Source organism: Balaenoptera acutorostrata, chromosome 5 (assembly GCF_949987535.1).
Source record: "Balaenoptera acutorostrata chromosome 5, mBalAcu1.1, whole genome shotgun sequence".
NCBI classification, from domain to species: domain Eukaryota; kingdom Metazoa; phylum Chordata; class Mammalia; order Artiodactyla; family Balaenopteridae; genus Balaenoptera; species Balaenoptera acutorostrata.
In genome coordinates, this window is record NC_080068.1 from 106,294,596 (window position 1) to 106,309,217 (window position 14,622).

The window sequence follows — 14,622 nt, forward strand, 5'->3', positions numbered from 1 at the left end:
GTGACCAGGACGTGGACCTCCTGGAGGTTACGTTGTAGTGGAAGGAGGCAAGTAGGCAAACAGCTAGCAAGGTATTTTCAGAGAACGGTAAATGCTACGAAGGTCATACAACGGGGTGGCCCATTACCCACCGTGGAGATGGCCGTGTGGGGAGGAAGGTGCTTGAATGAGATGCCAGGTTTCCCCGCTACTGAGTCCCTGTGTGTGTTGGGTCCTCAAGTACATGTGAACTAAAATTCAGGTATGAAATGCAGTCAGGAGGACAAAGTGCAGCGTTGCCCCGGGGCCCCGGAACACTCTTGCAAAACTCCTGAGTGGTTTCCTTTCTTTTCCAGTGTGTTGGTGCTACCTGTTCATTCATTCATTCATTCATTCACCTAACAGTTATCTTTTGAACACTCCTTACTCCAATTGTGTGCTACGCATTTTGCCATCTGTCCCCTCGTTCGAGCTTCATAGGCCTCACCCCAGACCACTGGGCCCACCAACCTCAGGACCAGTGGGCTCAGCAAATGCCTGCCTCCCCTTCCCAAGTCAGGTTGTCCAGCTCCCCCCGCAGGAGAGCCCCACCTGCTCAGGTGGGGTCCCCCCCATCGCCAGGAAAGGTTAGTTGCAAGGCATTTCCCAGGTCTGCCCCCGCAAGAGTCGGAATCCCCTGGTCCAGGATGAGGGTCTGGGAACGTGCAGTCACAGCCCATTTCTGGGGTGCAAGTTTGGGAAACACTGTGTTTCAGTCAAGCTTCTCACACTTTCCTGTGCAGGCAGCTCCCTGGGGCTGGTTAAGTGAGATTCTGGTTCAGCAGCAGCTCGGGGAGGGCCAGAGTCTACCTTTCTAACCAGCTCCCCGATGGTGCCCATACCGCTGGATCTTGGACCAGCACTGAGGAGAGAGGAGTTACCAGACTATAGTGCTTCACCATATAGCCCTTCCTATGCATGAATGACAGCTGCTTTCTGCGGAGCCCTTCCTGGGAGCCCGGGAACATACTAAGGGCTTTGCATGCAACCCCTCGTTTGATCTAGTAATAGCCCCCTTTTACAGATGAGGAAACTGAGGCGTAGGAAGTTAGGGACTTGCCAAATCATGGAGCTGAGGATGTGGAGAGATGGAGTCTGAACCCAGGCGGTCTGATGCTGGGACCAAGGCTTAAAGCAGCAAAGGAGGAAAAGGGATAACATTTTCTGGGCAACTGCGTGTGTCAAGCCGGTGTTGTTTAGTTCATCATCGCCTCTAATCCTTACAATCGTCCTGCGGTGGACTTGTGAGTGTCCTCAATTTACAGAGGAGGAAACTGAGCAGCGGAGTGGCTCTGTAACCTGCCCAGAGTTAGTCAACGCCGAGTGGCAGGACCGGCACTGAGCCCAGCTCCCTGACGTCCACGCTGGGACCTCTCCGGCCATCCACCTGGGCGCAGCCTCTGAACAGAGCACAGAGCCGGTGCCGCTCAGTGACCTGGCCCACGGCCCGCCTGTCACCCTGCCAGCTGTCCCTGTCCCGCCATAAGCCCCGTGTTACTTTCCTGCAGCTGCTGGAACAAATTACCACCACTGGCTGGCTTGAAACAACAGAGCTGTATTCTCTTACAGTCCTGGAGGTCAGAAGTCTGAGGTCAAGGTGTTGCAGAGTCTCTTCCAGCTTACGGTGGCTCCTTGGCTGTGGCCGTGTCCCTCTAATCCCGCCTCCATCATCACATGGCTTCTCCTCTGTGTCTATGTCTCTTCTCCTTTCGTAAGATATGGGATTAGGGCCCATCCTACTCTGCACCATCTCATCCTAACTAATGACATCGCAAAGACCCTATTTCCAAATAAGGTCACATTCTGAGGATCCGAGTAGACGGGAATTTTGGGGAATGCCACTCAATCCAGTACAAGCCCACCGTCTGCTCTCGACCCCAGGCTGTAGCACAGAACAAGAAGACAGGAGAGGCTGGGGAGCCACTGGCAGTCCCCACACTGCCCAGAGCTCTGTCACATACGGGGCCAGCTGTGCAACTCCATCCTAACAAAACAGGGACTTTTGCTCTGGTTTGGTTCACTGTCCTTTCTAGAATTTCCCCTCCAGGACTCTTGCCCCTGCCTGTGGCTGGGAGCTGCCAGGCTGCTGCTGTGCTTATAAGAGGTCAGAAGCAAAGAGTATGAACAGGCAACGGGGGGTGGGTGGGGGTCATGTCACCCACAGGAGGACGTGTCGCTAGTTAACAAGCCTGGAAATGTGTTCATCCCTCCGGTGGTCAGACAAATACAAACAGACACAGGATACCATTTCTTGTCCTTCAAATTAGTGAAAGATTTTTGGTTTTGTTTTTTAGTGGTAATCGTCAACGCTGGCAATGATGTTGGAACAGTCACTTTCATACAACGCTTATGGCCCCTTTTGGAAAGTAATATGATAGTGTTTCCCAAGAGCTGCCAAAAGACGCATGCCATTCCATTCAGTGATTCAACTTCTAAACATCCCTCCTAAGGAAATAATCAGAGAAGTGGGCAAATTTTTTGTTCAAAGATGTTATTACAGCATTTAAAAAAATCATGGTAAAAAATAAATTGGAGATAGCTTAAATGTCTAACCATAGGGGATTGATTGAGTAAACAATGGCATATCAGCTTGATAGAAAAATGTTTACAGAGTTTGTACTAACTTGGAAGAATGCGATGCTAAGTGAAAGAGGATACACAATTGTATATCCAGCAGGACCGCAAATGTGTACAAAATTGTGCAGAAAGAAAGGACTTGATGTGCTTGTGATAATGAACCTCTTCAGGGAGACTGCATCTCCCTGGAAGAGAAAAAAACCCAAGTTGGCAAGGGGACTGTCTCTGGGACAGAGGTGGGACCTGGGAGGTCACAGCCTAAAAATTATCCCCCAAGACGAGGAGCGCATGGATGGATGTGAGATTTTGAAGTGTTTCGGGCAGGTACCATGGCCACACTGGCCCCCACCTCCCTTCCCCACTGGTCTCCTGGTCTCCCCCATCACTTCCCTCCATCCTCCACCCCGCAGGCAGAGTGACTTTCCAAAACACAAAGCCGGTCATCTCACTCCCATGCCACAAACCCTTCAATAGCCCCCCACTGACGACAGGATAAATCCAGGCCCAAAGTGGAAGACCAGGTGCTTCCCAGTCAGCTCACCTGTCTCCCCAGCCTCACCCTTCTTGCCTCCAACCATAAGCCATTCTCTTCCATTCCTCTGTGCCTTTGCTCATGCTCTTCCCTCTACCCAAAATCCACTTCTCTTTCATTTCCTCCTAGTAAACTCCTACACATCCTTCAAAACCCAAATCAGTTACCACCTCCTCTCTGATCTTTTCTCTGACTGTCCCCAAGTGAGTTGGAGTTTCCCTCCTCTGCCCGCACAATCTCTTATGCCCCCCATCCCCATCCCAGCTCTCACCTGCTCTTACACTGTAATGATTTATTTGGCATCCTGTCTCCTTCTCCAGGCTGTGAATTCCTGAAGGGCAAGGTCATTTCTTCACCTAGAATCTTCAGAGCCCAGTATTGGAGCCAGCCCACAATAAAAACCCATTGAACGGGCTTCCCTGGTGGCATAGTGGTTAAGAATCTGCCTGCCAATGAAGGGGACACAGATTCGAGCCCTGGTCCGGGAAGATCCCACATGCCATGGGGCAACTAATCCCATGTGCCACAATTAGTGAGCCTGCACTCTAGAACCCGTGAGCCACAACTACTGAAGCCCACAGGCTTACAGCCCGGGCTCCGCAACAAGAGAAGCCACTGCAATGAGAAACCCGCACACTGCAATGAAGACCCAAAGCAGCCAAAAATAAATAAATTAAAAAAAAAAAAAACAAAAAAACCCATTGAACGTTTGTTGAATAGTGATTACATGTCATGGCTGACCAAGAAGTTCCATGAATTTACTCATTGGAATGACTGTCAGAAATAGGAATTAGGATCCTCATTTAATACCCAGGGAAACTAAGACTTACAGTGCTTAAGGAATCTGGCCAAGACAGCAAGAGGCAGAGCAGGTGTTGTCTGAATCCAAATACCTCGTGTTCTTTCTACCACACCTGTATTAGTTTTCCTGGGGCTGCCATAACAAAGTACCACAAACCGGGTGGCTTAAAACAACCAAAATTTGTTCTCTCACAGTTTCAGAGACCAGGAGTCCAAAGTCAAGGTGTCAGCAGGGCCAAGCTCCCTCCAAAGGCTCAGGTGCTTCTTGGCTTGTGGCTGCATCACTCCAGTCTCTGCCGCCATCCGCATGGCCTTGCCTCTGTCTCTCCTCTGAGTGTCTCTTATAAGGACACTGTCATTGGGTTTAGGGCCCACCCAGATAATTCCATCTGCAAAGACCCTTTTCCCAAATAAAGTCACATTCTCAAGTTCTGGGGGTTAGTTGGGAAGTGGAAATTTGGGGAGGGGGAGTCAACTTTCACTAATTACATACACCTATGAGTGTATTTATGACCTGTTTTAATTAGTTTCATTTCTATTCAGTGGGTTTCATTTTAATCCAGTCGATGTTGGTTGTACAGCTGCCATGGACCAGGCCTGACAAATTCCAGAGATGAATGATGTTGGCCCCTCCTCATAAAGGGTCCCCGCTCCAATGAAGGGGTGAATAGTTGGGGTGTAACTCTCCCCACATAGGCCTGGGGTGGGGTTGCCAGAAAAGGAAACACTTGAGCCCAGTTGGGTGGTTATTCAGGAACAGCCAAGGGACCAGCCTGTCAAGAACACAGCATTGTGAGGGACCTGGGACGGTCAGCCCTGGAGTGGGCAGGGGCGGGAGGGGCTTGTCCAGCCAGCCTGCAGTGGAGGATGCTGGGAGAGATGCCAGGCAACAGGCTGGAGACGTGGGCCAGCCCTGGTCATGGAGGGGCCCCAGGGCTGGGGGAGCTGGCCTCTGTGAACTGGATGTATCCTCCCCAGGGCCTCAGAGGTCCTGGCCAACCCCTCCCATCCTCACCCTCTGAGCGCTCCCTGGGCCCCAGTGCTCTGCGGGGCTCGGCTTTCCTTTCTCTTGACCTAACAGATGCCCTCGGCTGTGGCTGTTTGGTGACATCCTTGGGGCCTCCCCAGGAATATGATGCCAGGTGCCCCTGGGCTCCTTCTTTACAATAAAGAAAACTAGCCACCCAGCCCCTACCATCTTATTAAAGGACAGGAGGTGGGACGGGAGGGGTGAAATGGGGGGGCGATAAATGCCTGCCCCCAATGGCCTTCTTTAATACTTGAGCTATTGTGAAGGTCTTCTCCATTCTTCCCCCACCAGCCCTCCCTCCCTGAGCTCTGTGAATCAGAAAAGACAATGAAGGGCAAACACATAAATATCCCTCCCTGCCTTTAGGTGAATCCTAAACATGTTCCCTGCGTGTATGTTGGGTCCTTTCCACAAGAGCCAAGTTCCTTCGGCCCCTCCCTCCCACCCATTTTGATCTACCCTGAGCTCCTGGGGTCTCGGTTGTCGAGACTGCACTGTGAGTTGTTGGGAAGCAGGACCTCTGTCTCCCGCTCTGTGTGCCTTTTGACTCTGTCCCTCTCCCTACTCCCCCTCCTTCCCCAGGCTCCTCCTCCTCCTCAGACCTGCAGGGATCTTTCTAACTGGGATGGGTGTTCTCTGCAGGGCGCTGTGCTCTGACTCTGCCCCTTCCCTTCTGTGCCTCCACTTGCTCATCTGTAAAATGGGGATAGTAGTCACTTTTACTCCACTGGTTTTTAAAATTGAGATAAAATATATACAACGTCGAATTTGCCATTTTAAGTGGCGTGAAGTACATTCTCATTGTTGTACAATCATCACTGCCATCCATCTCCAGAATTCTTTCATCTTCCCAAACTGAAACTCAATCCCCATTAAACACTCACTCTCCACACTCCCTCCCCCAGCCCCTGGGACCACCATTCTGCTTTTCTGTCTCTGTGAACTTGTCTCCTCCAGGAACCTCATATAAATGGAATCATACAGGATTTGTCCTTTGTGACTGGCTTATTTTATTTCACAAAACATCTTTAAGGTTCATCCATGTTGTAGCTTGTGTCCGATTTTCCTTCTTTTTTTTTTTTTTTAAATAAGTTTATTTATTTATTTTTGGCCGTGTTGGGTCTTTGCTGCTGCGCGCAGACTTTCTCTAGTGGCGTCGAACAGGGGCTACTCTTCCTTGCGGTGCGCGGGCTTCTCATTGCGGTGGCTTCTCTTGTTGTGGAGCACAGGCTCTAGGCACGCAGGCTTCAGTAGTTGTGGCTTGTGGGCTTCAGTAGTGGCTCGCGGGCCCTAGAGCGCAGACTCAGTAGTTGTGGCACACGGGCTTGTTGCTCCGCGACATGTGGGATCTTCCCGGACCAGGGCTCTAACCCGTGTCCCCTGCACTGGCAGGCAGATTTTTAACCACTGCGCCACCAGGGAGGTCCCGATTTTCCTTCTTTTTTAAGGCCAAACACTATTCCATTGCACAGATAGACCATTTTGTAATGCCACCTTTCTCTGCCTCCGGGAAAAAAAGTCACAAAATGAGGAGGCAGTTTAGCAAAAGTTTAGAGCAGGGACCCTGAGGCCAGGCTGCCTGGGTCCCTGTGTGGCCACTTATAATCTTAGGCAAATAACTTCTGTGTGCCTGCCTCAGTTTCTTCTCAGTAAAATGGGTTGATAATGGCCCCTCCTCACAGGATCAAATGAGCTAAGTTTTGTAAAGCACACAGGACAGAGCCTTGCTGAAGGAAGAGCCATCAGAGTGGTGTCAAATAAACTAGCAGGAGGCCATCCTCTGTGCTGCCTGCTGAACCTACCTCGCCCACACCCTTCCTTCCTGGTCCTTTCTTGTCCAGGGTTTGCAATTGTCTACCCGGCTCTGCCTTTCCCTCTGCGATGGGGGAAAGACCTCGATTACCCATAACGGAGGACCTTTGTTTCGCAGCTGGAGTCCAGATGCCGATTTTATGGTTAAGGCATCCTTTACTGTCTGCAAGGCCTGAACACTGTGGGTAGCACACAGGGTGGAGGATGGGGACCGCAGGACTTGAAGCTGATGAGAGACCCCAGCCTCAGCCAGGCCAGCCCACTATGCAGAATTCACAGGATCCTCCTCCAGGAGTGTGTATGTTGAGCAGCTTCGAGGTAAACTCCTAATACGGGCTGCACCCCAGCGCACATGCCCCAAGCAGTCTGAATCTTCTAGCTCTGTACAGTTGTCACCTTCTCCATGCCAGTTTTTCCAGACCTCTGTCCACTCCTCTTCCGTTCCCCTCAACATAGAGAAAAGAATCAAAGGCATATGGGTTCAAAAACCACTTTCACTGCTTGCTGCTGTGTGACCTTGACCAAGTTGCTTACCTTCTCTGGACGACTTTCTTCTTCCTCAAAGTGGGGATAATACATAATACTTTCTGCAGAGGAGCACCGAGGGAATTCAGTGAGGTCAGGAAGGAAACAGCGCTGGTCCTTTCTCTGGTTTGCCACCTCAAACCTCTGTCTCTCTCGCTGAGCTGGCCACCTCTGCCTCAGATCGAGGTTGATTTCGTGGGAGCCGTGCACCCCGCCTCACAAGGGAGGTCCCCACGTCAGGATTCAGTGGCCTCCCCTTCGTGTCCCACACACCCAGCTGTGCCCGGGAACTGCTTGCCTCAAGTATGTGCCGCCGAGAGACTCACACACCTGTCAACGTGGATCCTCCCACGCGTGGTTTTTAGAATTCTTTGACAAGAAGCAGTGAATGTTTATCTTTTGGTTTGTTTTTGAAAAATGACAGGAGTCAGAAGAACCTCCGAAGTGCCTGGGGCCCCGTGGAGGGCGCCGGGGGAGAGACACTCAGCAGAGTGACGGGTGGCTGTCAGATGATGCGGGTCTGGGTCTGGGACCGCAGCCAAGCCACATATAGGGGCTGAGCGACTGCTCCGTGAGCACAGCTGGAGCCGGTGGAGAAGTGGTGCCAGAGCGGGTTCTCACCCAGAACCAGTGTCTGGCTGGGAGCGCAGGTACAGGCGTCCCACGCCCGACGACACCACTTGTGAGCACGTCGTGGGCTGAACTGTGGCCCCGAAAACATGTCCTAATCCCTGGAACCTCTGAATGCTACCTTATTTGGCCAAAGAGCCTTTGTAGGTGTGATTAGGTTAAGGCTCTCCAGATGAGGTAGTCCCAGATTACCCAGGTGGAGCCTAAATCCCACAAGTGTCCTTATAGGAGGGAGATTTGAGACAGAAGTAAAAGCCATGTGAGATTGGAGTGATGAAGCCACAAGCCGAGGAAGCCGAGGGCTGCTGACGCCCCACAAGCTGGAAGAGGCAGGAAGGGCTCTCTCCTAAGGCCTTCGGAGGGAGCCCAGCCTGCCAACACCCTGATTTCGGACTTCTGGCCTCCAGAATTTATTCTCCAGAGAGAATAAATTCTGCTGTGTGAAACCACCCAGTTTGCTGTAGGTGTTCCGGCAGCCTTAGGAAACGAGTACGTGAGCTTCGTGACTTTGCAGGAATTCATCTTCTAAGCTTCAGCTTCCTCACTTGCAAATAGCACCTAATTTATACAGTTTGTAAAGGATTACCCAAAGTATTTAGGTTGAATCGTGTTAAATTGACGTTTTTGCAAGTCAGAAATAATTGGATATTGGCAGTTTCATTTGAGTCAACCCAGTGATCTATGCAAGGCACTTAGAATAGCATCTGGCCCGCAGTAAGTGTGCAGCAAATGTGGAGACGCACTCCTAGGGCCAGGAGAGATGACTCCTCAAATGGGACTGATAGCTTGGGGTGGAGTGGCATTCACACTGGGCTCTGAGGGATGCGTAGGAGCTTGTGTGGCAGAAAATGGGGATGCTGGGGGCTGGGGGAACACCTCAAGCAATGGGTCAGGGAGGGAAAAGGTGGCTTTGGTAGGTGCTGGTAGGGGACTGAGGGAGCTTCCCTGGGGAGGGGGTGCAGGGGTGATGTAAGCACCTACTGAATACAGAACCCTCCATGCCTGCCCAGCCACCAAAGGGGAATCTCCTCCATCCTGTAATGGTGTGATTTTCCCAAGACACTTGAATGTGTCACTCTTCACTGGTGTATGCGACCCTGGGGAAGAAAGCTAAGATCTCTTTAGCCCGTGTAGGAGATTCCTGTGGCCGCTGAAACAAAATACCCAAAACTGCATAGCTTAAAATAACAGAAATTAATTTTCCTACAATTCTGGAGGTCAGAAGTCCAAAATCAGTCTCACTGGGCCAAAATCAAGGTGTCAGCAAGGCCACATCCATCTAGAGGTTTCCTTGCCTTTTCCAGCTTCCAGAGCTGGTATTCCTTGCATTTTTTTTTGGCTGGTGGCCCCTTCCTCCATCTTCAAAGCCAGCAACGTAGCATCTTACTTCCTTGTTACATGGCCTTCTTATGTGTCAAATCTCCCTCAGCCTCCCTCTTCAAAGGACACCTGTGATTACATTTAGGGTCCGCCTGTATAATTGAGGATAATCTCCCCATCTCAAGATCATCAATGTAATCAAATTTGCAAAGTCCCTTTGCCATATAAAGCGACATGCAGAGGTTCCAGGGGTTAGGAGCCGGATGCCTCTGTGGGCCATTGTTCAGTTGGCCCAGCTGGCATTAAAGGCCCCTCTGGTTGGGCCTCTGCCCCCCTCCCTCAGCAGCATCGGCTCCTCCCCTTCTCACCTGCTCCGCCAATCCCTGCTCAGACGTGCCAAGGACCCGCTTCTTCTGGAATGCTCTCCCTGCCCCTGCACGGGGTTCCTCTTTCCGGAGACCTCAGAGTGACACCCCGGGGCACTTCCTTAGCTGCCCTCTCCCGGTGCCCCCAGAGCAGCGCATCTGTACCCCTCTCTTGCAGCATTGGAATCCCAGGCCAGTTCTGGCCTCACCATGGGAGGGTCACATCACAAACAAGCATGTGTCCAGGTGGGACCTGCACTCAACCTTGCAGAAAGGGACAGGTCAGGTGAGAGCAGTTGGGGGTGCTGAGAATGCCCAGAACAGAGACACATCAGGGGCAGAGGAAGTGCACCTTCTCATGTGTCAGTACAATGAACACTTAGAGCTGACATCGACTGGGCTCTTACTACATCCCTGCCATGAGACGATTCTAACTTAACCCTCGAAACATCCCCACAAGGGAGAAACTCTCATCAGGTCCATTTTGTAGATGAGGAAGCTGGGGCACAGAGAGTTTCAGTAACTTCCACAAGGTCACACAGCTGGAACCTTGATCTTGAACTCTAGCTTCCAGAACTGTGAGAAAATACAATTTTGTTGTTTAATCCCCTCAGTCTATGGTATTCTTGCTATAGCAGCCCAAGCTGATGAAGACACTCTATGCTTCCGTTTATATGACCTTCTGGAAAAAGCAAAGCTGTGGGGATGGAGAACAGAGCAGTAGTTGCCAAGGGGTTAGAGATGGGAGGATTTCACTACAAAGGGACAAATAGAGGGAATGTGGGGGGATGATGGAACTATTCTCTGTGCTCTGAGAGTGATGGTGCTTACACAGCTCATAGAACTGTACCCGATTAAAAAGCAAAGTTTTCTCTGTATAAATTTTAATTTTTTTTTTTTTATGGCATGCGGGATCTTAGTTCCCTGACCAGAGATTGAACCGGTGCCCCCTGAAATGGAAGCACAGAGTCTTAACCACTGGACCGCCAGGCAAGTCCCAGTGTATAAATTTTAAAAGAAACAAAAAGTGTGCTTTACATCACAGAAAAGAAAAAGAATCCTCTGGCTACTGTTTGGAGAATGGACTACAGGGGCTAAGAGTTGGAGCAGGTTGGTCACCAGGCAGAGGCGGTGATGGTGAGGCTGGGGGGTAGCCAGGGAGGCGGGGGGATGCGGTCAGGCTAGGGCTGTGTTTGGAGGTGGGAGTGACAAGATTTACCGATGGACTGGATGGGGACTGGTGAGGAAAGGAGCGGAATCAGTGATGGCTCCTAGGTATCGCTGTGCACCTGCCTTGGTGGAGAAGATTGGGGGAGGAGCCCTGTACCAGTCAGTACTCAGGTGAGGGACAAAAATCCTCCTGCTGCTTTAGGCAGAGAGCGATTTCATCAGGGAATCAGACGCAAACACAGTCGTTGGAACAGCTGAAGGAGCAGGAGTGACTTACAGGGCAATCGCACTGAACTGGGTCATCAAGAAAACCACGGTGAGCCACAGTCAGGAAGATGGTGATGGAAGAGCCTTGTCCTGTTCTCGGCTCCAGGAACACACTGCCCTGCAGAATGACGGCTTTTGTGCTGCCACCTGCCTCTCACCTAATTCCATTCCAAGGCCAAGACTCATGCAAGTGCATCTAACTGATGGTATTAGTCTCCTAGGGCCACCGTAACAAAGTGCCACACACTGGGTGGCTTCCACAACAGACAGTTATCTTCTCACAGCTCTGGAGGTTGGAAGTCCAAGATCAACGTGTCAGCAGGCTAGGTGTCTTCTGAGGTCTCTCCCCTTGGCTTGTAGATGACCATCTTCTCCCTGTGCCCTCACATGGTTGTCCTTCTGCGTGTGTCTGTGTTTGAATCTCTTTTATAAGGACACCAGTCATACTGAATGAGGGCCCACTCCGGTGACCTCATTTAACCCTAATTACTTCTTTCAATTTAAATGACCTCTGTTTCCAAATGCAATCACAATCTGCGATATAATAGGAGGTAAGGAGGGATTCTCCCCTAGAACCTTTTTAGGGAGCTGCCACCTTGATTCCAGACTTCCAGCCTCCAGAGCTGTGAGAGAATAAATTTCTGTTGTTTTAAGCCACACTGTCTGAGGTAATCTGTTACAGCAGCTACAGGACACTAATACACAAGGCTTCTGAAATTCTCGCAGAATGTACCTTTGACTCATTGGCCCAATTGTTCAGTAGAATGTTAGAGCCACAAGGCCCCTCCACGATCTTCTACAGCATCCAGGGCAGGGCTGGGGAAAAGAACACCTCAGCTCAGATCCCAGCTTTACCTCTTGTTGACAGCGTGACCTTCGGCAAGTCACCTAAGCTTTCTGAACCAAAATTTTCTTTGGTATAAAATGAGGATGATGACATCTCCTTCCTGATGTCATCATGAGATAATAACGTACATTGAACAGCTCAACACAGCAATTGGCATAAGTTGCCCAGTAGATTCTGTGTTGTATTTCCTCTGGCCCATTCATCGTCCTTGCACCACCGTGGTACTTGTTAGTCGATGGGACCATGGCTTTTCATCTTTGTGAGTAGAAGTCAATTAGGTGGTGTTTGCTACTGATGCAGGAGTCCCAGGGAGCTTAGTGGGATCCTCCAGGTCACTAGGGCCACCCTGGGAAGCAGCCAGGCTCCAGTGGCAGCCCCGGTGTCATTAGGTTAGGTTGGTTCTGGTAGATGCTGTTTTATTAGCGAACACTGGATCCCAGCTAGAAGCTATGGCCTATGCTCAGAGTCAGCCATGAGCATTGAAACAGTGCTTCATGAGCAGTAAATATCTCTGGGCTTGTTAAGCATTTCCAAGAGACTGGCAGCTGTCTTCCTCCGAATTGATCTGGAGAAGCCACATGGCATCCCTTGCGTTCCCTAACCTTCTGATGAGTTACTGTAAATGTCTGTCTTCTTGACAGTTTGGGAACTCATAGATTGGCCATCCATGCTTGCTCACTGGCTCAGAATGCATCTGGGTGAGTCCTCTTTTTTTTAATCTTATAGCCTGAAAAACTGCTTCCTTAGTGTAGAATCCAAACCCTCCTTCCCACCCCCAAGGTTGTGGCTGTAGTTCAGGGCGTGTCCCCTCTCTGGTCCTGCCAGGCCCCCGGACACTGGATTGAGCCATTATCAACCATTAACCCCTTGGCTTGAAAAACCTGTTCCTTGAAGTCCTTGAGGGCCGGCACGGGACTGCAGGGAACCTCTGTGGACCTCAGTATCCTCATCTGTACATTGGAGACACTCATAGTCATCGCCTCATAAGATGTGGTAAAAATCAGGAGAATCCAAATGAAGCACCAAGGACAGGGCCTGACCCACGATCAGTGCTCAATAAAGGCTAAGACATACGATTAAAGTCCAGAAAAAAATAACGCTCCCTCCAGCGGACACAGTGCTTTCGAGATTGCAAAGTGCTGAGTTAGATATCATTTCATTGCCGCTGGGCGGCAAGCCCGTGAAGGCAGATCAAAGGACAGTGAGGCCTCTGATTCGTGGGTGAGGGAGCAGAGCTCTCAGCCCCGCGGTCGGGCAGGAGGCAGCTGAGCAGGGCTCCAGCTTGGAAGCCTGAGCTCTTTCCACATTTCTTTGTGGGAAAGACTAGCCAGCCCCTGGAGAGGGAAGCTGGATTTCTGTGACAGCACTTGGGGAGCAAAGGCTGCATCCACTCATCTCTGTGCTCCTGACACCACATGTGTGACTGGCTCGTAGGAGGACACCCTCAGTTAGGTTTTGGTTGTTGTCGAAGTTTTGTTTGTTTTTAATTTTTATTGAAATATACATAGATATATACATACTCTTTTTCAGATTCTTTTCCATTAAAGGTTATTACAGGATATTGACTATAGTTCCCTGTGCTATACAGTAGTAGGTCCTTGTTGTTTTTCTATTTTTTATATAGTAGTGTGTATCTGCTAATCCCAAACTCCTAATTTATTCTTCTCCACCCCTTTCCCCTTTGGTAACCATAAGTTTGTTCTTTATGTCTGTGAATCTATTTCTGTTTTGTAAATAAGTTCATTTGTATCATTTTTTTAGCTTCCACATATAAGTGGTATCATATGATATTTGTCTTTCTCTGTCGGACTTACTTCACTTAGTATGATAATCTCTAGGTCCATCCATGTTGCTGCAAATGGCATTATTTCATTCTTTTTTATGGCTGAGTAATATTCCATTGTCTGTGTGTGTGTGTGTGTGTGTGTGTGTGTGTGTGTGCATTCCACATCTTTATCCATTCATCTGTCGATGGACATTTAGGTTACTTCCATATGTTGGCTATTTTGAATAGTGCTACCATGAACATTGGGGTGCATGTATCTTTTCGAATTAGAGTTTTCTCTGGATATATGCCCAGGCGTGAGATTGCTGGATCATATGGTAGATTTGTTAAATGAATGAACAAATGAATGAGGGCTATGTACAGTGATTGAGTCAGAGGTGTGGATCATGAATACTGAGAGGTCTGATTAATAACACTTTCTCTAAGCCTGCTGAATGCTGAGCCAGTCTTCACAACAATCCATCACTGGGAACATTAGTCCCATTTTACAGATGGAAAAACTAACACTCAGAGAGGTTAAGCAACCTGCCGCCCATCAGAAGGCAAGTGAGTGGTCCAGCTGGAATTGAGTTCAGGCCTGACTGATCCCCATTACACTTCCCAAATACCCGCCAGGGTATGTGATGGGAGATCATAGACTTTCAAATCAAGATCCTATTTTCTGTATAACTGCAGTTATCCAACTCTTAGAAACATGAAAGCTTACATTATTTCTACCAAATTATAACTACCAATACTCTTTCAAAGCCTAGGATATTGGTTTCCCAATATTGGCTGCCCTAACAAAGTACCACAGAGTCGGGGCCTTAAACGACAGAAGTGTATTTTCTCACAGTTCTAGAGGGGACTCCACTTCCCCATCATAGGACTTGCTTTGCCAATGAAATGTGACTAGAGTGACGTGTGCCCCTCCTGAGGAGGAACTTTAAGGCCCATCACGTG